This window comes from Staurois parvus, unplaced genomic scaffold, assembly GCF_062004578.1.
Source record: "Staurois parvus isolate SC_StPar_1 unplaced genomic scaffold, SC_StPar_1.0 ptg000234l, whole genome shotgun sequence".
NCBI lineage: Eukaryota > Metazoa > Chordata > Amphibia > Anura > Ranidae > Staurois > Staurois parvus.
In genome coordinates this window covers 1,248,360-1,274,252 of record NW_028318030.1, presented here as the reverse complement: position 1 = coordinate 1,274,252, position 25,893 = coordinate 1,248,360, and the positions used below count along the sequence as shown (strand labels likewise).

At 40.9% G+C, this 25,893-nt stretch overlaps 1 protein-coding gene across 3 annotated transcripts in view; it reads right to left on the bottom strand.

The window, feature by feature from the left end:
- The window catches only part of CUNH10orf71 (chromosome unknown C10orf71 homolog), a 389,654-nt gene that overhangs the window by 278,493 nt on the left and 85,268 nt on the right, over nt 1–25,893 (bottom strand). For 2 of the 3 annotated variants that reach the window (XM_089680006.1, XM_089680007.1), the window contains exon 2: nt 19,006–19,115. The gene's annotated coding sequence lies outside the window, so the exon portion shown is untranslated. Of the gene's footprint in view, nt 1–19,005; nt 19,116–22,377; nt 22,514–25,893 lie in introns of those variants that run through there. The other variant, XM_089680008.1, reaches the window with a different exon arrangement.

Below are 25,893 nucleotides of genomic sequence, written 5' to 3'. Positions count from 1 at the left end.
CCTCCATACCTACTCGACATTCTCCTACTATAAACTCAATGAACCCAAGTCTTCAATATTAAATCTTCATATCACTCCAAGACCAAAAAATATTGACTACACAATTTCTATTTTCCTGGGAAACTCACAGTATCACCTATCTAGGAATTAGATTAACAGCAACAGGTTGAGTAGCAACTCTAAAAATGTACATACTACCCAAAATACTGTACATATTCTGCACGCTTCCAATACCGGTTCCTAATGCTTTCTTCCCCAGACTGCAAACAATCCTCAAATTCCTATGGAACTCCAAAAAACCCAGATGCACTACTAACCTTCACATATGCACCACAAAAAGAGGAGGAGCAGGTCTCCCGCACTTGAAATCATACTACAATGCCACTCTACTTGACCAAATATACTTTTGGTGGAACCCCTCGAAAGAAAAAAATATGGTCCACAATGGAAACTCTCCCATTCTACCCTCTTGATCCACAAAACCTCCTCATAACACCACACACAGCCCAATTCAAATATCAAATGAAACACCCCTGTATCAAAGCCACCCTACAAGCTTGGAAAAATCTCCTTACCACCAAATTCATTGACATTAAACATATCCCTACTCCACTCAATTTACTGCATAACCTAACACCCTCCTTAAACTTAACCCAATGGACATCACAAGGCATAGTACAGATTACTGACCTCTATAATGACTAAATCCCATACTCGTTCCAAAGTCTCCAAATTAAATACAATCTGCCGTCTACTGAATACTTTACCTACCTAAGAATTGTACATTGCTTACAAACAATGAAAATACCTTACTCTACAAAGCTCCCAATTACCGCCTAAAACTTCTTTACCAAAACACGATATCCCGGCAAAGGCAGTTCCACCTTCTATACGTTTCTCACTAACCTACAATTCACCATACAATCTACCTCCTTAACAAACTGGGGAAAAATACTTTCGGAACAAATCACAACACAATCATGGGAAAGAGCATTCAGCATCTCCCACAAATCCACCCGGTACACCTCACACTGGGAGGCGTACCTAAAAATCCTTCACCAATGGTACCTAACTTCCGTCAAGCTCTCTACCTACTATCCAATCATCCCCCTTCTTGCTGGAGACAATGCGGTGAAATCGGTTTAACACTGCACATCCTCTGGTCCTGCAAAACAATTCGATCCTTTTGGAATAGTCTTCAATTTAATTTCTGAAATATCTGGAACCCCGATCACCCCAAATCCTTCTTTAGCACTTCTACTCATTGGAATCGAACAATTTCCACCTAACTCCAGCACCATCATTACCGATACACTTTTTGCAGCCAAAGTTAACATCACTAGACTATGGAACACCACCAACGCTCCCTCTCTCACATCCCTGATCCATGATCTCAATTTCCAATGTGACATGGAAAAGAAATTAGCATTAAATAACTCCTCTCAACATAAATGTAATCCTCAATGGGCTTGATGGTTACGCAATCCAAATTGCTCCATACAACTTTGATAAATAGATCACAATTGACACCATTAACTAATCCCAGACTGGTACTTCCTCCCCTACCAAGTTACATATCTCCCCCATCCCTCCTTTCCTCCCCCTACCTTCTCCTCTTTAATACTCCCCCAATACCCCATACACTTCGCCAAGTTCAACACACTACCTAGAATACCTCTGATGACATTGTCTTTAAAGACCTTTACAACACTCCCCAATTTCTGGTGGGGTATAATACTCATTTCTATACTGTATTACAACATTTTCTGTTGAACCGTATACCATTACCCTGTTATGTCTTTAAAATCTTCAATAAAAATTATTGAAACTAAATAATATACACATTTGTTTTTTTACCAAAGAAATGCAGCAGAGTACATTTTGACTTAAATTTAGGCATAAAGATTATTTATTTGCAAAGTTTTATAACAGAAGCTAAGAAACAGTTTCTTAAAAAAAAATCAGGCTTTATATAGTAAATAATAAAAAATGAATACCACCAAAAAATCTTTTTGGTCTTCTAAAATGATATAAAATTAATCTGGGTATAAAATTATATAAAACTAATAAAATTAATCTTAGTCAGCATGACTGTGTAATTGTCAGTCAAAATATGACAGTGCTTAAAACTTAAAAATGGCCTGGAAAGGAAGGGAAGTTTAACATGCTGGTCTTCATGTGGTTAAACACTGATTGTCATGCAGTCTTCATTTCTAAGCTTTCTATCTCAACTTGATTTCCTGCTGTAACCAATTTCAGAAGTTACTGAGGCATGAAGGAAATTCAGGAAAATTACAAAGGCTGCAGATGGACATGGCAAAGCACTTTCTACCTTTCTTATAGGTGACAAGGTCTGGCTACCAAAAATGTAAAAAAGCATGTTTCATCTCCTAAGCTGGCCCAAAACGCTTCTGGGAACTTTTTTTTAATCTCTTCTCAAATCAAACTAGTCATGTTTAGATTCACCTGGTTTTCCATATCTCACTTCTCAAACAATTTCACAAGGCGAAGAATTTGTAGTTGGGAAAATACTTGACTCTAGAATCTTCAGAAACAAATTACAATATCTGGTTTGATGGAAAGGATATGGCCCTAAATAAAAATCTTGGAAACGGGAACAAAATGTTTATGCTTCTAGGCTGAAAATCTGTATTTGCTCATAAACCAGACCCTAAGACATTCAGAGACCATTTTAGAAGAAGAAAGTTACTGCCAAAATTTTAATACAGACCCAGGGCCTCTGCTGTCTGGTAGTGGCTCTTCCTACTGAGTCACCCACAGCTTTTGATAGTGCCTTGCCTGATCTCTTGGTCTCTGGGTTCGGTTCAAAGATGGTTCTGTGAACATTACTAAAAGTACGAGTGCCCAATCTGCACCTCATTGAAGTCAATGGAAGAAGAATTTGATAAACAACAGTAATGACCTTTTTCTAGGCTAATGGGCAAACAAATGGCATGGAAGGCTGGACACTGCTTTTAGGAGCATGTACAAAGCAAATAAATATTCAGTTGAATTTGGCAGGAAGCAGCAATTTTGATAATGATTATTATTATACAGGATTTATGTAACAGTTTGCGCAGCGCTTTACAAAATGAACGTAGACATTAGTTACAATACAATTTGGTACAAGAGGAAATAGAGGACCCTGCTCGTTTAGAGCTTACAATCTAGGAGATTAAGCCCTAGTTCATATCTGTATGGTAGTGCGGGCCGCGATTTGCACAGGCACGAGAGCCCATTCATTTGAATGGACTCCCGTGCCCCGGGACGCGCAGAGATGTCTCTGCACTACTTCGGAAATTGCAGACTGCACGGGAACCAAGGTTCCAAGTACGGTTGTGATTTCTAGTGCAGTCGACGTGCCGGGTCCCGCATTCCTCTGTGTCGGTGGTGCGGTTGCAGGCATTTGTGTGGGTCCTGCAATGGCACCACCCGCACAGATGTGAACTGAGAGTCAAAAACATTAAAAGGGCAAAATTCAGGCATGGTCTAGCACTGATCCATGATGGCTGCTTAACAGAGGATCACCTCTGGTGCTTAACCCTGGGAAAATCCATCCGCAGTGACGTGGGGAAGATGGGCAAAAGCTCCTCCACCACCCACTCTGCTAAGGACTTTGGCACTTAGCTGAGTCGGAAAATATCCCAGAGCTTTTCGGCATTCAGGAAGGAAACCAGTACGTGGGCTCTTTGACCCTGTTCTCTAATCTTCCAGTGGATCTCCTGGGAACAGTCTGAAACAACAACCTACAAGCGGTGGGCATGGATATCAAAAATACTCTGTAAGCTGCGATCTCCACTCTGACATTAGAGTTATGGCTATGAGGCTGAAGATGGAGTACACTACTGCTCTCCACTAGGTACAAGTGGTACCATAAGCACATATCACTCACATCCTAGCCTTACATAGGCCGGTGGAAGATTTGGATAGTAGGGGTTGCAAACTTTACCTCTGAATCCAGGAGAACCCAGAGTTGTTGGAACAGCCACAATTTGAATAGACAGCCCTTGCCATCTTTATATTCAAATATTCTTTGTTGAATTTTTTTCAACACATATAGTAACATGTAAAGAACAAAGAGACATTATTGGTTCTTTGTTGTACAGATCTTTAGGGAAGAGGTTAACAATTCCAACATTCACCTGTATAATATTTTATACATTTTCAGAGAAGGTCGAGTGATACTGGAACCAGTTTCAATCGATTGTAAGACAACTAAGAACCATGGGGAATAAGGGGAGGAAAGGGGTATGGGAGAGGGGAGGGGTAGGAGAAATTGCATCAACAGGAACAACTGTCTGAGCTAGAAGGGTAGAGAACACCATACCAGTCAGGATAATAATGTATACTCACATTATTACTGTGAGGGTAAGCTATCAAAATTTAACTTTACAATTGGGATTAAGTGACCATTGAGACCATGAGGAAGCAAATTTTGGGTATGAAAAGTTGGCAATGGCAAATCTCTTTTCCATGTCGCATTGAAACAATTGAGTACTGTCCATGATACTTTTTTTATTTGCACTAACATATAATTTTGAGGACAAGCTTTCGGGGAGTGTCCCCTTCTTCAAGGTCCAAGCAGTACTATACAAATCACAAGTTTTAGCAGAATGTTAGAAGAGATGTTAGAAAAAAAAAAAAAAGGAGGCTAGAGATAAGATACAGCAAAAGCAAAGGGGGAGGGGAGACCACACTCACATCACAGAGGGAGTCAAGCGTCCCATTTCCAAATTCAGGCCGTTATCTCGTGTCAAATAGAATTATCATTCTTAGTTAAAAAGTTTTTCTTTCCAAAAATGGATTTGACATTTCCTTTAAGAACTAAAATATTGAGGTCTCCCATTGTGTGGTCTGGTTGTGCGAAATGGTGTCCCACAGGTGTGCAGAAGTCATCTTTATGTTCCTTGATGGTATGTCTGTGCAAATTCATCCTTGTTTGCAACTTCTGTCCTGTTTCGCCAACATAAGATCCTTTGCTGCATTTTCTGCATTGGATAAGGTACACAACATTACTAGAGGTGCAGCTGTATGATCTGGAAATATTGAAGATACCTGTTGAGTGTCTGACACATTTTGATGGATTGATTTGGTTGCACAGTTTGCAGCGTTTTTTATTGCAGGGTTTGCTTTCATTATTTGTGACATCATAATCAGAAGGAAGTTTCCTACTGATTAGTTTATTTCTGAGGTTGGGGGGTTGTCTGAAGGCCAGTATTGGGGGTTGCTGGAATATTTTTCAGAGTTCCATCCTCTGTTATGATGGGTTGTAAATTTTTGATTATTTTTCTTATTCCTTCTAGTGCTGGGTTGTATGTGGTTACTAGAGGTACACAGTTGTTTGTTTTTTTTCTCTTTGTACTGAAGTAGATTTTCTCTTCGGGTTCTCAAGGCTGTGTTTATGCTGGTGTTGATAGTTTTGTTCTTGTAACCTTTCTTATGGTAGGAATCTGCTAGTGTCCCGAGATGTTTATCTCTGTCTCTTGGGTCAGAACATATTCGGTGGTATCTAATGGCCTGCCTGTGTATGATGGCATGTTTTGTGTGTTGGGTGTGGAAGCTAGAACTGTGGAGGTAGTTGCATCTGTCAGTGGTTTTCCTGTATATTGAGGTGTGAAGCGTATCATCCCTGATGTATACTGTGGTGTCTAGGAAGTTGATGTGTGTGTTTGAGTATTCAATTTTTAGTTTGATTGATGGATGAAAAGTGTTGATCAATGAGTAAAATTGTGTTAGGTTTTCTTCACCTTCTGTCCATATGCTGAAAATATCATCAATATAGCGATAGTATCTGTATGGTTTTTGTTCCATGGTGTTCAGGAATTTTTCCTCCAGGTCAGCCATAAATAAATTGGCATATTGGGGTGCCTTTTTACTTCCCATCGCAGTACCCATACATTGAAGATAGATGCCTTTATTGAAGACAAAGTAGTTGTGTGTAAGTATGAATTCAATGAGCTGTGTAACATCCTCAGCAGTGTATTTGTGGTTTGGTGAGGATGATAAGGATCTGTGACATGCAGCTAATCCATCCTTGTGAGGGATATTACTATACAGGGATACTACATCCATAGTCACTAGAAGTGTATTAGATGGTAATTGCTGTATGTTGTTAATCTTGTTCAGAAAGTCAGTTGTCTTGCAGGAAACTAGCAGTATTCTTGACTAACGGTTTTAAAAAAATTTTCTACAAAGCCTAAGATTTGTTCTGTGAGTGTATTCATACCTGTTATGATGGGTCTGCCTGGATTTCCTGGATTGTGGATTTTGGGCAGCATGTAGAAGTCCCTGATTTCTGGATGATCCGGAATCGCATTTATATAATTACCATTGTTTTTGAGGGGGTGTACGCGATTTCTATAGCCTGGTGATATTATTTTTGCCGGCTAATAGAATATGGATAACAATGGATTTAGAAGGAATGTTGTCCAAGCCAATATGGAATAATGCTAGGGCAGGGTCAGGGCGCACTGTGGAGCCTATTACTTCGGAAATTAGTTTAAAATACTATTCCAAAATGATTGTAGGGATTTACAAGACCATAATAAGTGTAGTAGGGAGCCTAATTCTCTGCATTGACGCCAACACTGCGGGGAATGGGTAAGAGATTTTTGAAAGCCGGATGTGGGTTAAGTACCATTGATGGAGGATTTTTAGGTAGGAATCCCAATGTGTAGCACAAAGGGAGGATTTGTATGTGAGAGTAAAGGTTTTACTCCAAGTTTGATCTGAAAAGGATCGGGAAAGAATCAGTTCCCAGTTGTGTAAGGATGATGTCCTCATGGGAAGTTTTAAGTCAGTGAGAAAGGAGTAGAACATGGAGATCCCCTTTCCTGGGTATTTAGATTTCTGTAAGTATTGGAGTACTTGGGTTGGAAGTGTAGAGGTAGATGGAATCTTTTCAGAGCGGATACAGTGGATAATATTCAGGTAGTTAAAGTATTCCACTGTGGGTAATAAAAATTTGTTTTGGAGCACCTGAAAGGGTACTATGTCGTCTGCTGAATAGAGGTCTAGAACTAGGTTAATATTGCATTTTATATAACACAAAAAACAGCGCAAAAATTAAATACATAAAAATAATCACAAATAAATAAATGTCCGTTCAAAAATATATATATAATATTTCAAACATAAGTCCTTATTTTCCCAAAAGGATTTTCAAAACAATGTTCCAAAATGTGCTTCCACCTAATCACCACGTGAAAAATAATATTGACCGCACTCACCAGATGGAGGTGAGTAATAAGCCTCATAGGATATAAGGGATCCTATAGCCCCTCAGGAGGAACTCAAATCGCCTTCACCCTGCTTAGATACAGCAATCAACTCCACTCTACTTCTCCATGGAATCCTCAATAGTGTGCAAGGAAAGAAAGGCTTGTTTAATAGCCTCAAAGGCTTCAAAGGAACAAGTTTCCAAATTGTAAATATAGGGATCTCACGCTTTAAGGATCACTGTAGAGGATGACCAGCTTTCCACCTCAAAAATGGCTGCTTTAACTGCAAAAGTCGGCGTGCGTTCCAAATACCGGAAGTGACGTAGGCCAAGAAGACGGCAGACCAGAAGTGCATCAATGCATTTCGCCCCACCCACAGGGCGTTTTCCTTGGCCTACGTCACTTCCGGTATTTGGAACGCACGCCGACTTTTGCGGTTAAAGCAGCCATTTTTGAGGTGGAAAGCTGGTCATCCTCTACAGTGATCCTTAAAGCGTGAGATCCCTATATTTACAATTTGGAAACTTGTTGCTTTGAAGCCTTTGAGGCTATTAACTAGTTGCCGACCGCAGATAGCCAAATGACGGCTGCCCTGCGGCCGGCCAGTTCTGAGTGGACGTCGTATGACGGCCTCCCAGAACGCGCTCTCCTGTGTGCCCCAGGGGGCACGCACCCGGCGATCTCCGTGATCGCTGTGTCCTACGGACACAGCTGATCACGTGATGTGGTAAAAGGCCGATCACAGCGGCCTTTTACCACGTGATCAGCGGTGTCCAATGACACGCTGATCAGAGGGAAATGCAAGTGCCGGTTCTCGGCTGCACTTTCCTCACGCTGTCAGATCGTGAGGAAAGTACTGCTGAGAACCGGCAGTTGTCAGAGCGGGGATCGGCACCGATCATCAGGGCACTGATGATCAGTGCCCTGATGATCAGTGCCCAGCAGTGCCACCTGCAAGTTCCGCCCACCTGTGCCCAGCAGTGCGCCCACTAGCTCTGCCCACCTGTGCCCAGCAGATCACACACCTGTGCCCAGCAGTGCACCCACCTGTGCCACTCTGCAGTGTCACACACCTGTGCCCAGAAGTGCCACCTACCTGTGCCCAGCAGTGCCACCCACCTGTGCCCACCCACCTGTGCCCACCAGTGCCACCCACCTGTGCCCACCCACCAGTGTTGCCCACCAGTGCCACCCACCAGTGCAGCCCAGCAGTGCTGCCAGTCAGTGCCACCAGTCAGTGCCCAGGGGTTGTGCCAGTCAGTCCCACCAGTCAGTGCTCAGCAGTGATGCCAGTCAGTGCCATCTATCAGTACCCATCATCAGTGTCACCTATCAGTGCCGCCTATCAGTGCTGCATATTAGTGCCGCCTATCCGTGACACCTCATTAGTGCTGTCTATCAGTGCCGCCTATCCGTGCCACCTCATTAGTACTGCCTATCAGTGCCCTTTAGTGCTGCCTATCAGTGCCCATCAGTGCCGCCTATAAGTGCCCATCAGTGCTGCCTCATCAACGTACATCAGTGAAGGAGAAAAAATACCTGTTTGAAAAATTTTATATTAGAAACAAAGAAACTTTTTTTTTTTTTCAAATTTTTTGCACTTTTTTTATTTATAGAGCAAAAAGTAAAGCGCCCAGCGGCGATTAAATACCACCAAAAGAAAGCTCTATTTGTGAGAAAAAAATGATCAAAATTTCATATGGGTACAATGTTGCATGACCGCGCAATTGTCAATCAAAATGCGGCAGCGCTGAAAGCTGAAAATTGGCCTGGTAAATAAGGGGGTATAAGTGCCTGGTAGGCAAGTGGTTAAACAAGCCTTTCTTTCCTTGCACACTATTGAGGATTCCATGGAGAAGTAGAGTGGAGTCGATTGCTGTATCTAAGCAGGGTGAAGGCGATTTGAGTTCCTCCTGAGGGGCTATAGGATCCCTTATATCCTATGAGGCTTATTACTCACCTCCATCTGTTGAGTGCGGTCAATATTATTTTTCACGTGGTGATTAGGTGGAAGCACATTTTGGAACATTGTTTTGAAAATCCTTTTGGGAAAATAAGGACTTATGTTTGAAATATTATATATATATTTTTGCACGGACATTTATTTATTTGTGATTATTTTTATGTATTTAATTTTTGCGCTGTTTTTTGTGTTATTTATTATTGGTGGTTTTCACTGGTGCACAGCTGCATAATTATATACTTTCTTTGATTGGCGCTGGGATTTTGTTTAGTTTAATATTGCATTTTACCCACATGTTTAGGTTGAGATAGGGCATGAATGAGTGTAGAGAATTAATGGGTACTGGTATTGAGCTAGCTTCAGTGAATTTGTAGGAGAGGAATGTGGACCAGGCAGTTAGGGAGGCTTTAATGCAAGAATGGTTAATAAAGGTTTGTGTATGGTCTATCGAGCGTAGGATAAGGAGATTTTGTGGATAAAGGGGAAGGAATAATGATGTTTCTATAAGGGACCAAATTTTTTCTTTAGTGGGATGCCACCAAAAATATATTTGGTTGAGGAGTGTAGCTAAGTAATATGAGTGTATATGGGGGGGCCTTGGCATCTTTAACAACTTCTTAGATAGGCCACAGGATACTCTATTGACATTGAGCATATTCACTGAGAGATGGTAACTGCTTCCTAGCTAGCTATTCGCTGAAGGAGGAGATCTTCTGCAGATCCAGACAGAGAGACTACATTCTTATGGATGAAATGGAACTTAAGATCTATCAGGATCTGTTCAACATAATGCTACAGCACAGAGGAGAACTGCACTCTTTGCTCAAGATCCTTCAGGTGAAGGGTATACCATATAAATGATGGTTCCCCTTTTTTTCTTTTGGCTACTAATCAGGGCCGTACTGCACTCCTGTGCACCCTGGATGGCTTGCAAGATGTTTTTGATATTCTAGGCATTTCCCCTGTCAAAACTCCCAGACTGGTATTGCTCTTTCTGCTTGAGTGTATGATGACTTGATCCCCACCATAGATCTTCATCAACTTCATTGACCGGCTCTCTCAGGGCAGCATTACTGAGTCATATTCCAGGCTCCTCACTACCATCTGCCAAGAGCCATATGGAACATTGACTGCCTTTGGAGAGAGATCCGTAACCATTGGTGACAGTTTTTCCATAATTATTTTTAGCTACTGCAATCTGGATACTGCTCCCTGGTTGCTAATATTAGCGGCCTTGCTTTGTTCATTCAGCTGTTCTTGAGCTAGGATTTGCATCCTGACCATGGATGCTTTATATTTTACTGGACCATACATTGATGAGGAGGATGCTGTGGGTGGTCTCTGGCTAAAGATGCCTTCCTTACTGTTAGCTCTTCTTTATTTTTGGATGGGATAGAATTTACACCTTTCTAGTCAGCCTGTGTTTGTTAGAGCCCTCTCTGTCCTAGAGAAACATTGCTTAACTCTTAGTGCTTCCCATAGAGTAATCCTTTCCTTTTTATTGCTGTGTCCTGCCCTTTCTCACTAGGAGGTGTATATTGCGTAGCTTTAGTGATATAATTGGTTTGTGTGCATATTGTGTGCATATCTATTACTTAGCTATGACAAGGAGTGATGCTTGTTGAGTCTGTTGGTGGACCACCTGTTTAGTATCTCTTTACCATAGACCAAGTTGTGGGACTGGGTAGGCTTTTAGATATTTATGGCAGATAAGTAACTCCCCGGCTGCACCATTCAGGGTGGCCACAAACCATGTTCCCCATTATGGATATAACTCCTTGCCATCTAGGTCTAAGTGTTCACCCTGCACCAGTAGGACTGGCCCTATTTTCCCTTCTTGTCTTAGCTGAGACGGGAACTATATTTGAGATTTGTTCTTGCCAAATTTGAATATATTTAAAGTAACCATTTTTAGCTTGAAGGTAAGTAAAACACCCAAGGCACTATTTTGTTTATGAAAGCAGAGACCCTTAAGACCAAAATATTGATATTTCACATGATAACACAATGTCACACAATATTAATGCAATTGAGTACATCATCTAGCACAAAATTTCTGTAAAAATTACACTAAAGTTAATTTTAGTGCACAAAAACACTGTTTTTTGGTAAAACTTAAAAGATGTAGTTATGCTGAGTAGATAGATATCCACCATGTCAAGTCTCAAAATTGCACAAGCCTATGCAGTGGCAAGAAACTTCTGTACCAAAAATGTTCCATAGACAACACTTTTATAGCTCTTACAGGTCATCAGTTTAGAGTTTACAGAAAATAATGGCCCTGGAATTATTGCTGTGTGTGGCGATATATGAAATGTTGATTTCTGCACACATGTTACATGTTTGTTTTTACATCCATATGTGTTTGCAAGAGCGGAGGGGCTAAGGTGGTTTTACACCTTTGAAAAGAAAAATTAACAAAGCATATTCTCATATATCATGTACTTGGCTCAATCCATAGTGCTTAGTGTAGAACCTGATAGATTTGTGTAGATTGCATGGAAGGAGAAAACCAACTGTTTTACCCAACACCAGGCAATCCATGGTAATGCGCCCCCCCAGCACACAGCAGGTCAGATGTGCATGTTTCCCAATGAGACTGTGTAGGGTGGTGGGGGGGGGGGGGGGTTGTCCAGACCCTCCATTCATATAACACTCAGATCTCTGCCCTGTGCTGTGCAGTGTCTAATTCCAGATCACTGCTTCCTACCTCCCGGAAGCTGATAAACACCACCTGGCTTTTGTGCTTTGGAAGGCTTTGGAGTAGATTGGGTTGCATATAAACAGGTACAACTTATGTGGGAGCATTGGTTTCATCACTGTGTATCATTTTATTATTATATAAGATTTATATAGCGCCAACAGTTTGCTCAGCGCTTTACAATATAAATCATTTGAGGCTAGTCACTTCAGTGAGCTTATGTAAATGTATATTTTTACTTTAGGGGCATCATTTTTTTTTGGGGGGGGGGGGCGGGTGGTTAAAGTGCTTTAGTTTATCTTTAATTTTTTTTTTCTTTCACCTCCCTAGCGGTCTGATTATGTCAATATTTCTGTGCACAAAGCGGTACCTTTTTGTGCATGGAAATATGTTGTTTTTTTATTATAGGCCTGTCATTTTTAGGAATAACTCACTGAAATCTGTCCGAACAAGAGTCTAATAAACATCCCGGGTATGATAAAATTTGAAACACGAAATCATAAATTATAATAAATAATCATATAAAATAATAATATAATAATACATTTAATTCAATAATGTAATCAAACCAAAAACACTGAAATTTGAAATAGAGCACCAAGTTCACACATCACTGAGCTTCGTCACAAAATCATTTTCAGTATCTGATGACGAACCGTACGTTCCAATAATGGTGTGAACCTCCTGCGCTCAGGATAAATCCCAACAAAAATAATACTGAGAAGCTGCTAACATTAAATCATATACCAATGATCTTCAGAATTAAAGTATGGAAAAAAATGTAGCGCTAATCGCTTGTATTTATATAAACAAGTGAACAGCATAAACATCTAGTAAATAAATATCAAATAAGTGAAAAAATGTGTCCACTTAGGTGAAATCATGCACATAACTAATAATACAATAATGTGAATGGATCTAAACTCCAATAGTGATGGTGGGAAACAAACCTTTCCAACTGAAAAAATGACTGCAAACAATACGTGCTTCTAAAAGTGTATATATACATATACATATGAAAAGTGTACATTAACACATATATATATATATACCTATACATACCCCATACACTGAATAAATCAAAACAATATGCATATATGTGAACTCAATAGGTGCAACTGCACACACAGTCTCTTTCCGTGCGTATAAAGTCCAAACACAGAATGATCACACTCAGGTGAACAAAAAACACACTCGTGCTGATATTTGTTCAAAAGTGGGTTGATAGTTGGGCAGAAGATCATCCGACCGCCGGCTGAATCAGCCTCTCACCTTTAAAGACTCGACCCTTGCGAGTCAAAACGTTTAGTAGGATCCTTCTCACAGATTCTCCAGGTCAGTATCACTCCAAACGACTGCTCCCACTGTATATAAATCTCCCTCTAGGGATCAGCACTTCAATAATGGCTCCTTCTCCAGGCAGGATCAAATGCTGCGCTAACAACTCATATGGAACATAAAACACATGCTTCCATTGTGTAGTATGTTTATTGCCAAGTAAGGACAAGTAGTAACAGATAAAATGCGCACTTACATCAAAATAGTAGATATCAGGGCTCCAACCACATGCTTTTGGATGTAATAAATATGCATGGGTGTACCAAGATGGCCGCCACACCGGAAGTGCGTCACTATGTTGGGCCGACATGTTGCGTCACAATACCATGTGACTTCCTCAGAGCCCTGATGTTTGAACATGAGTATTCCTAGCCAAAATGTCTTACACTTATTTTGTGTGTATGTGTGCATATTGGTGTGCATAAATAAACTCTAACTCCCAGAATGCAATTTTAACCTCTTCAAATGAACATTTTTTTGCACATGCTTGCATGCTCATAAAATACTGATGGGCAGCTCAGATTTCTGTTTTTCTTACGTGTCTATATGGAGCACATGTTTATGCGCCTGTGTGTACATGCACATTCAAAACAATGGGCTGCATTTAGATTAGAAAAAAAAATGCTGAGTTTTTAGGCAGTAGTGTGCAAGATGTCTAAGATGGTCATTTATAATGTAGGTTTATGGTGTCATTTGTAGCCTTGTGTAACCTAAAGTAGAGTAATTCTTCACATTCCTGTGTTTAGAAATGTCTGTTCATAACATTGCACAGGTTAACGCATGACCTGTCTGTCATCTGAGAACAAATATTTCCTGTGAAGAAACTACATATCACACAATCACTAGGTTTAGTCAAGTCTAATCTAGAGTCTAGTGCTCTGCAAACATTAAATACTGTAGATCTGACACATACACAAATAGGCAAACAGTGCCAGATTAAATTCTGTGGAAACCCTTAGGCAGTTGAATCCTGGGGCACACTTCCAGATCTGTGTGCATGTCGGCCGCTAGATGGAGGTGACCATCACAACTGTACATTACATGTACGTAGGTTGCAACAAAAAATGTTTTAGGAACTGACAGCTGCAAACGATGAGCTTTTCCGAGACAAACTGTAATGTGTCATTGACCAAATATGGATATGATAATACTTTGTCAGTGACGTCAGGGGGGTCCCTTTATTGTTAGAGGGGGCCTCCAGATTCCAATAAGCTCCCTGACCACAAACCCCACAACAGCTGGACCAGAGTTGTAGGGAAGATGCCTCTGTCCTCATCAATATGGAGAAAAGGTGCTTTGCCTGGAGGGTCCCCCCTGGCATGGTACCCACACATGTTGAGATTATGTGGCCTAGTATGATTCAGGAGGGAGGGGTTGCACTGTTATCCTTCCCTTTCCTTGTCAGCTTGGGTCAGGTGTGGTATGGAATTTAGGGGGAACCTCTTTGCCATTTTATTTTATTACACAGTCCCTGCTCCTTCATTTACATTCCACTGTGAGCTGGGAATCCTTGCCTAACAGCTGAATGGGCCAGGTGGGGATGTGTCATGATTGTTAGGATGCCAGTGGTTGCCAGTTTCTTGACAACCATTCTGAGAGAAAGTTGTCATATTTAGAATTGTTAGTAATGCCACTGCTGAATGTATCATATCCTGATGTTGCTGTTGAGGTGTGACTCACAGGATAATGAACATAAGGTAAAACATGTCAAATCAATGCACCCAAAACTGACTCAGCCCTGGAATCCAGGGAGAAACACAGGAAAAAAAGCTTCTCTAATATGAACTGCGTAATCCCCCGGGGTCAATTTGCTTAGTAAGTAAGGAGATTACTAATTAATAATTGGAATTTATCCCCTCCCCTTTTTCTTTTAAGCATGATTGACACATTTGGTTTGTTTTTTTCTAGTCCTATTTGGATCAGACTATGGAATAGATCTCCTACTATTTATTGATTAACAGCACACATATTGAGGAGGGATATGTTGGGGTGTTGAGGAGGGAGCTGCACACTGAAGGTTTAATTTAATCCCTGAAAATTCCATGATAATAACTTAATAATCTTGTAACCATTACAACAACATCTTAGTATAAGCATTATTTCCAAATCCCATTGTACATATCTGTCCAGATATATGGCTGCATCCAGCCATTGCAAACCTAGAACTAAACTCATAAAAACTTTGATGTACAGGGCCTACAAAACTAACATACTCAATATATACAGAAAAAACAAACACATAAAACATTTTCAACATCTCCACGCTGAAGCAGAATTGAGGGGCTCCCATGTCTGATAGGCTGTGTGTGTATTCCATGATATCAGTGTGGACACTGAGTACTGACAGTATATTGTCAAGGACAATTAGCTGTCCACTGACTCCTGATATTGCTCGTATAACAAAGCTGTGCAAAAAAGGAAAGCGAGAAAGAGGGAGAAAAAGAAAAAAAAATATATTCCCCTTTCTCTGCACCCCCCCAACATACACACACACACACTTTTCTCAGAGTTACAGGAATATTAGATTGAATCATAATCACATCACATCATATTCATAGCAAAGGAAAAAAAGAAGACGCTATTATTGCCACCTCCATCTAGCTAATCAGCAGCTGGGATTGTAAACAAATTACTATCCTGGTCACCTCATATTGATATCTTTAAGCTGTCTGGCTCTTTGCAATATAACTTCCTTATAAATATAGTTGATCAGCCACATCAATACAGCCCATGGTGAGTATCGAGGAGCTGGCAGTCACGAGTACTCTGTGTGCCAACAATATCTTACAATCATTTTTCAAAAAAATCCAGCAGCATTATTACCTTCAGTACATTCTGGACCTCCCACCAGCCTGATATTACAGTATTTCTTCACATTCTGTTTTTCAATTTGTGATATGTATATACAGTTGCAAGAAAAAGTATGTGAACCCCTTGGGATTATGTGGAGTTTTGCATGAATTGGGAATAAAATGTGCTCTGAACGTCATCTAAGTCACAACAATAGAAGAACACAGTCTGCTGAACATAATACTACACAAACATTAGATATTGCTATGGTTTAATTGCACATAACATGTAAACATTCACAGTGCAGGGAGGAAAAAGTATGTGAGGCCCTAGCTTAATGACTTCTCCCAGAGCTAATTGGAGCCAGGAGTGAGCCAACCTTGACTCCAATCAGTATGATGATATTGGATGTGTTGCTGACAGCTGTCCTGCCCTTAAAAAACACACACACCTGTTTTGGGTTTACTGGTTTCAAGAAGCACTGTCTGATGTGAACCATGCCTCGCAGAAAAGAGCTCTCAGAAGACCTACGATCAAGAATTGTTGACTTGCATGAAGCTGGAAAGGGTTACAAAAGTATCTCCAAAAGCCTTGATGTTCATGTGTCCACGGTAAGACAGACTGTCTACAAATGGAGAAAGCTTAGCACTGTTGCTACTCTCCCTAGGCGTGTAAAAATGACTGCAAGAGCACAGCGCAGAATGCTGCATGAGGTAAAGAAGAATCCCAGGGTGTCAGCTAAAGACCTACAGAAATCTCTGGCACATGCTAACATTTTTGTTGACACATCTACAATAAGGAAAACATTAAACAAGAATGGTGTACATGGGAGGACACCACGGAGGAAGCCATTGCTGTCCAAAAAGAATATTGCAGCACGTTTGAAGTTTGCAAAAGAGCACCTGGATGTTCCACAGCACTACTGGCAAAATATACTGTGGACAGATGAAACCAAGATTGAGTTGTTTGGGAAGAACACACAACACTATGTGTGGAGAAAAACAGGCACAGCACACCAACATCAAAACCTCATCCCCACTGTAAAACATGGTGGAGGGAGCATCATGGTTTGGGACTGCTTTGCTGCCTCAGGGCCTGGATGGATTGTTGTCATTGATGGGAAAATGAATTCCAGAGTTTATCAAGACATTTTGCAGGAAAACATACGACCATCTGTCCGCCAACTGAAGCTCCGCAGAGGATGGGTGATGCAACAGGACAATGACCCAAAGCATACAAGTAATTCAACAAGACAATGGCTGCAACAGCACAGAATACGCCTTCTGGAGTGGCCCAGTCAGAGTCCTGACCTCAACCCGAATGAAATGCTGTGGCATGACCTTAAGAGAGCGATTCACACCAGACATCCCAAGAATATTGCTACACTGAAACAGTTTTGTGAAGAGGAGTGGTCCAAAATTACTCCAGATCGTTGTGCAGGTCTGATCTGCAACTACAGGAAACGTTTGGTTGAGGTTATTGCTGCCAAAGGAGGGTCAACCAGTTATTAAGTCCAAAGGTTCACATACTTTTTCCTCCCTGCACTGTGAATGTTTACATGTTATGTGCAATTAAACCATGGCAACATCTAATGTTTGTGTAGTATTATGTTCAGCAGACTGTGTTCTTCTATTGTTGTGACTTAAATGACGTTCAGAGCACATTTTATGCCCAATTCATGCAAAACTCCACGTAATCCCAAGGGGTTCACATACTTTTTCTTGCAACTGTATACAGCTGTTCTGAGGACATCAGCTTTCACTTCAGCCTTCATAGAATGTACAGTGTCCTCCAAACTACTGACCCTACTTCCAGAGCCAGGGTACACTTTTTGATAGCATGCATCTGAGTACTTAGGACATATATAGAGCAATTCAGACTTGCAATACCTCATCTTCTGAACTAAGTAGGCTTGGGACCTCTGTCTGTAGCATTAATAATACCAGCTTCTATAGAAATCTCACAAGTCTTCATTACAACAGCATCAGGCTCACAGGCAGAAGGCGGAGAAGTAGTAGTACTCACAGTCCCCAAGGTATGTATGGATCTGACTTCATCCCTGAACCTCTGTGTGTCTGCAAGAATACACTCTTCAGAGCCCTCAAGCCTGTGTCCTACAGAGGTACATATTTTCCATTCTCCTGAACCCCACATACTGCCTCATGTTACCTTGCAAAGTGCCCCAGGTACATAGCTGCCTCCTTTACTCTGTCCCACTACAACTTCCACTACAACAAGCCGTTGTGGTGTGCTGCCACCATTGACACTGCAACTTCCACCATGGATAGCCAGGGGTAGATAACAATGCTGCAGTCACTGTAGCCAGCAAGGAAGCACTATAGCTGACTCAATCTGGTGCACGGCAGTCTTTTTCTCATGGTAATACAATTTCACCATGTACCCTCTCAGATCTGGTCACAGGCCATGCCCCAGTGCAAAATAATGTATTCATAATAATGCAACTATGAATAAAAGTGTAACTAAAGGCAAAACTTGTTTTCATTTTGGATAGAGTAAGGGAATGTTAATAGTAAATAGTATTTATGTATTTGTTTAGCTACCTAACCATACACAACTCCTGCTGAGTCAGACAAAATTTGATGCATGGGTAGCCCTGTCAGCAACACCTAGCTCAACATAAGCTAGCTTCAAAATCAAAGAAGCTGGGTGGAAAATTATCAGCCAAAAATGACTGCATCTAATAATGTATCATCCAATTAGATTCATCACTGTCTGGATATTAAAACAGCCACAACTTACTGCTACTGTCTAAATATACTAGCCACCAGCCTAGAGATTCCCTCATCTGTTTTGTGTGGATGAGGAAATAGAGTGATTTCCCTCTTTCAGGGCTGAACAAGTTCATGTGTATGGCTAGCCTTAGTCTGTAAAATCTATCTAAAGTGCCGCAAGTCAACAATTCTTGCAGGGAATACAGTGATAAAAAACAATCACACTTCAGACACATTTGGCAAATATCATTTGACACTGACCGTTCTGCCGAGTACTGCAACATCTGTTGGGTTGTAGGTTGCTGTAGGTGGTAAATATCCTGGATAATGCAACTAGTTAGGATGCAGTACACTGTGGCAAATTCTGAATCCTGTAGAGCAAAGATATAAATCATGAAAATGTATGTAGTTGGAGATCCTACACTGACTACCAATAAAATGGGGAATTTACAGATATCACCAATATAAAGGGGAATATACTTTGACCACCATGCAAAGGGGAACACCAATATAAAGGGGAATTCTACACTGGCCAACAATGTAAGGGGGAATTTACACTGACCACCAATGTAATAGCAGCATTTACATAGACCAGCACTGTATGTGGGGGTTTACACTGACAACCAATGTAAAGGAGAACTTCTACACTGACCACTAATGTAAGGGGGAATTTACACTGACAACCAATGTAAGGTGGGATTTATACACTAACAACCAATGTAAGAGGGAACCCTACACTGACCCCCAATGTAATGGGGACATTTACACTGATCCCAACACAACAGATGTATTTACACTAACCACCAATGTAATTGAGACATTTACACTGAAAAACAATGTAACAGCTTCTCTGCATCCTTATTTATCCCCTCTCACTATACCTTTGCATTTATATACCCTGCTAATCTCTGTACCCCTATCTTCCACTCTGTTAATGTCTGTACCCCAAACCACTCCTCTATTAACCTCTGCATGACAAACCCTCCCCCCATCTACTAACCTCTGCACTCCAAACCCTTCACTGTTCAATGCTGCACCCTATACCCCTCCTCTGCTAACCTCTGTACCACAAACCCCTCTTCTACTAACCTCTGCACCTCAAACATTGCTTCTGCTAACCTCAGCACTAAACCACTCTCTGTTCAACTTTGTACCCCAAACTCCTTCTCTGTTCATTTCTGCACCCCAAGCCCCTTCTCTGTTTACCTCTATATGCCCCCTCTGATCACCTTTTCAGCCTAATCCCCATTACCTTTGTACCCTAAACAATGATCCCATCACCGTGTAGTGTACTTCTTTACCCAGCTGTTCACCTTTGCATCCAAACAATAACCCACTTTTCTTTACTCACCTCTGCTGCAGGCTGTGCCAGTCTTAAAGTGAGGTATCTGATGGCAGGTTCAATGGGAGTAGAAGCAGGCATGACTTTCAAGCCTGCTCCTAATTGTTTAGATCACATAGGTGGGTGGAATGCAGAGGAAGGGGCATGATTTACACATGAATTAATCAGGTGTTTAAATGCCAACCCAATTTACATGCAAATGCCAGTGTAATTCACACATGAAGGATCTGTATAATACACTCTGTACTCAGTAGAAAAGAGACTCAGCTTCAGGTCCTGATCTTGGGACAAAGCCCAGGACACAGCCTGCAAGGGACATATGAGTATAAATTGGGACTGTCCTCTCAAATCTGGGACTGTTGGCAAGTATGGACATAACCTGCAGCCAGAGTGAATGACCACTAGTTTGTAGAGCTCCAGGAGTGACAGAACTAGATGTGTGGAACAGGCAATGGGGACAGCAACACCTCAAACACTCTGTTCCTGGTCAATATTTGGCCAGCCACCGAAGAACCAAGGATGGGGTCTTGCAAGCTTGACTGAGGTTTTTTTATGTGATGAGTGAGAGCCAAGATGGCAACATCAAGTTTAAAGGTATTGCTAAACCTGTCCCCTCAGGAAATTCAGGAAATATATACAAATAATAAATTTTTGTGCTATTGTTTGTGTTCTCAGGTTTTAATGGTAGATAGAGACTTCCAAAACCCTCACCTCTCCCTGAATGCCTACCTAGGGATGTAGTAACTATCCTGTAGCAGTGAACTTCCATGCCCTGAAATAACCAGAGCGGACCCTCTGCCTTTTGGATGAGAAGCAGTTTAACCTTAAACTGAGTAGGGGGTATTTTACTGTTAGAACAGTAAGAATGTTGAACTCCCTTCCATAATCAGTTGGTGTCAGCAGGAAGTGTTGACAATTTAAAAAAAAACATTTACATAGGCATTTTAGCATACACAATATACAGGGATATGGGAAATAGTAGAGACATAAATACATATATACACCCACACAGGTTGAACTGGATGGACTGTTGTATGTATTCATCTTTACCAACTATGTAACCTTTTACAGTATGTTCCAGGGACCTGGAAGACGACAACATGTTAACATTTGTTATATTTATAGCGATTTGTTTAAACAGATTTTGTGTCCATTCAGGTTTACTAGAGGGCATTTAGTAATTAGTAATAACTGCAGCATAAAATTCATGGAGTTTGATACATGCTATGCTTAGGGTTACGTAAAGTGGTACACCATTGAATTGCCTGGAGGATTTTCTTTGAGAAGATAATGCTCAAACAAATGTAATGTAATTTTGAAATGTGTTAATAACTCTGGGGATTTTTTAGAAAAACAACACTGAAGATTTGCACTATGATTTGATCTCTAATTCACTAACTTTTTGTGTTTAGCTAGGTAGGGCTCTACCCAGTTAGACTGTAAATAGTTGTGTAAATATTATGTTATAAGAATGTGGATTACTAAAATGTATAGGTAACGTTAATCCAGGGAATATCCGAGTGCCTCTGGGGGGATCAGGAAGGAATTTATTTCCCTGCAGGAGCAAATTGGATCATGCTTATGCTGGGTTTTTTTGCTTTCTTCTGGATCAACTGTGGGTATAGGATTATAACTTTTTTTTTTTTTAATGGTTGAACTGGATGGATGGATTTTTTTCAGCCAGACTAACTATGTAACTATGTAAATTGGATTTGGGTTGGTCCGGATTTGACATGGTACCAGCTATCTGCCATATTGTATAAAGTTCGGAATAAAAAAATGTTGTACTTGAAGTTTGTATTGTGACCAGAATGGTTTATTTTTTTCTCTTTTATCATGTGGAATGCCACAGGTACTTGTTAATTTGTTTACTTCCCTTTTTCCCCATCCCTGCTATTGTGGGACAGCCTGCTCTTGGCCTTTTTTTAGTAGAAGGTGGGTGTAGCACCCTCCTGGTAAGTGTAGTTTGCTAAGAGAATTTGGTTTAGCTGCTCTGTAGCCATTGGAGTAGTGGTTGACTACTTTTGTCTACTCAATGTTTCACAGGCTGCTGATCTGATTATTTCCACCGGCATTCTAAAGGATTCTAGAATCACAGTAGAAATAAAGACAGAGAGGCAGCTTGAACATTTATGGGGGCTCAGGTAATTTTTATGATCTGGAGAGCTCACTGAAGGGTACCCATGGAAGTTGAGCTGTTCGGTGGTATTGTGAGTCTCTGTCTCTTCACTTAAGAGTGCACGATGAATATTGTAAGGAGGCAACTGATGAGCCTGTGGTATTGTGAGTACCATTCAAAATTCTGTGAACTGTTGACTGTGTGCAGTTCTCAGTTCTTCAAGAGGAAGTCCTAGGCACTTCTCAGCCAGTAAAGAATTCTGTCAGATTGGTGGGAAGTGTCCATAGCTAAGTCAGTTCAGAAATGTTGAGGTATCCCATACTCCCTTCACACCGTCCAAGTTTAATCTGCAATAAAGCATAAACAAGACACTCCTAGCCAGCGAGAAGGAGAAAGTGCTGTGTGCTTGGCTGTGTTTGCATTAAATTGGGTAAGGAAATCAACTATCCCCAGTAGCTCCCTTGGGGGGGTACTCCACACTGCTTAAACATAGATTAATAGGTGACATGGGACTTCCAGCCTACATGATTATTACAAAGCAGCTTTACAAATTGAAATCGTGTTTTTCACAAGACGCAGATAAATTATGACTCCACATAGAGAGATCAGTCACTCTGGAATGCAACCCTAACCTTATCATAAACAATATCTAAGCAGAAAAAAAGTTATTCTGTCTTAGTAACCTTATTGAGCACTCTTTTGGGCATGCAGACATTCTGTGCACCTAAATATCAAGTTGGAAGTGCTTGAACATCTGATTCCCAATCAAAATATCAGATATTGGACAACCAAACATATCAACACCTTATCAGATTTACCAGATATATCCTCCACATCCGTTGTTGAGGATTGAGATAAAAGATTTCAAGTTAATCACTTTCATAAAAATCTTCTTCAAACCCAGATCAGTATCCCTTCTGGAGTTTTTCAAAAACACTATACATCCCAAAATTCCAAAGGGAAGTCTATTATTTTTCTACTTTCTTACAGCAGAAGTATTGAATTCTTAAAGTGGTTGTGAACCTCAGACATGAAATATGAACAAAGCTATACAGTACACATATCCCTCTATAGTGTGTACGTGTCTCAATTAGGACTTTTGGCAAGTTTTCCTGACACCAAGAGAAAAATGATGATAGGGGAGGTACTTCCAGCAGATTGAAAACCTCAGCTCTGTTCCTGTGAGCTATGTGGAGGGGGCTGTGTCCCTTCCCTCCAATCAGCTCTCAGAGCTCCCTCCACTTAGCTCTGCAGAGTGTAACCTCAGTTCGCCACCTCCTTTTTTTGAACTCTCAGACAAGCTTTAAAAATTCAGTACTTTCAGCAGGTGTAGAGAAGAGAAGGCTGCAGAGAGACAGGTATAACTTACGTAGGAGGATGTGTTTCATTTCTGGGTATTACCTGAGGTTAGTCACTTAACTGGATATATGTATGGGTTTACAACCACTTTAATGGCACAACCAGACATCAGCATCCACGATGCATTTCACTCACACCAAACCTCAGTGTGGCTTGATTTAAAAAAAGATGGGGTACTTTTTCTCTTAGGTAGCATAGCCTATTAAAATGAATAGGCTGCCCTACCTTTTGACATGTGCATGCAAACACGCACACACATATCTTAAGTAAGTCTCATATGACAATTCTGTTCTTACATCAATGTCCTCAGTCCCCCTGCAAATCACAGCCCCCTTCACATCACAGTTTCCTCCCCTTCACATCAGGATTGTTGTCTTCACATCACAGTTCTCCCTTCACAGTGTTATCCTCAGCCCCCTTCAAATCACCCCCCGCCACCCCTTTTACAACCGTGTTCTTACACCCCTCTTCACATCACCGATTTGTTCACATCAACTCCCCCAACAGTAGTGTCATCAGCCCCTTTCACTGCAGTGTACTCTGCTCCCTTTAACATCACTACCCCACCATAGTGTCCTCAGACCCCTCCCTATGCCCCCCCATCCTTCACAGTAGTGTCCTTGGCCCCTTTTCATATCACAACCCATCTTTCACAGTAGTGTCCTCAGTACCCCTTCACACACCATCCCCATTCTTCACAGTAGTGTTTGCAGTCTCCCTTCACATCACACCCCACCCATCCTTCACACTAGTGTCCTCAGCCCTCCTTCAAATCTATCCCCCCATCCTTCACACTAGTGTCCTCAGCCCCTCTTCACATGCCCCCCCTTCACTGTCTTTCCTTACACAGGGGGGAGGGCAGGAGGCGCAGCAGATCTGGACAGAGGATGGGAACTGCAAGCTAGTGATTGGTTGCTATGATTGCCCTGCATCCAAGCAACTAATCACCTGCTTGTTAACTTGAAAAATTACCTTTGACAGTTCCCACGCCCCTTTCCAGAATTGTTCTGCCTCCTGCTATCAGCGCTACTGTGAGGATAACAGCGATAATGTCTGGGGGGAAGAACTGGTTCCTAAGTGGCACAACTGTGGCGGTCCAGATAGAACAATAACTCCATCCAGATCGGGACCATTGTCCACCATTTAGTGATGCCTGTTCTACTGTATAAAACCGTGGGAAAACCGTGGGAAAAGGATTCACAATACGAATTTACTCCTGAGCAGTAGCAAATAGCTATAGAAACTATTTATTGCTCTTCCCAGTGTATTAACCACTGGGAAAATTCTCCCAAAAAAATACATCATTGGTATATGATCCAATATAGACTATATAAACTCTTCCCCAACCACTCCACTCTTTGTTGGAGGGAGTGTAAAGGAGTGTGTACAAAAACTAGTAATTTAAATGTACATCCTCTGGGGCTGCAAAACTAGTAGAAGTTTTTTGTTCTCAGTTTTTAAACTAGCATTTTATATAAATATATAATGCCATCCACACCTAAACTGGCTTCATTGAGTAAAAGAATTGACTTGTGCCCTTCTGATTATAGAACTATTGTAACCCATTTCTTTTTTGCAGTCAGACTAACAGTTACCATTAAATGTGTAGCACCCTCCTAGATGGGTGCTAGGTTTAGATATATTTAGTTCTTAGATCTCCTGTAATCAGTGGAGCTGCATGTGACTACTTTTGGGAGACTGGAAGATATTGGAAGAGGCATCCAGTTCACAGGTCTGCGGCTATAAAGCTGTTTGATTATTTTCATCTAATTTCCATGTATTTTGGTGTGCTGAAAACAAATATAATATTGAAAAAACTCCTAGACTTCATGATTTGCCACAAAATGCAGAATTGTCTTCAAATTTATCAACCTTTTTTAATTTTTGGTATTTTTTTTATATTATGGGTTTTTAACCAAATTTAAAGTCCAAATTACTATTAATTAATTCACATAAGTGCATTTAAGATCTAAAATGCCAAAAAACCTTAAAGGGGTTGTCCGAGTTATGTAAAAAAAAAATATAGCACTGTAAATCTGATGGTCAGCAATATATACATAAGCTAAGCAAATTTTAGGGAAAAAAATTCTATTTCCTCATTTCCCTAGTGCTCTTCTGGCCTTTTGTTGTTATTTGCAGGTAAACAATCTCTGCCCCTCCCCCCCTGCAAAGGGGGTGAATACAAGTGCTGCTCTGAGTGACATGTCTGACTACTGGTATACTCAGCAGCATGCTGTATGTGTAAGCCTCAGCCCTGAGTCTGTGTTTCTAATGGTAAAAGGGGGTTAATCTTTCCTGAGTGAGTGGGATACCAAATACCCTTGTTTTC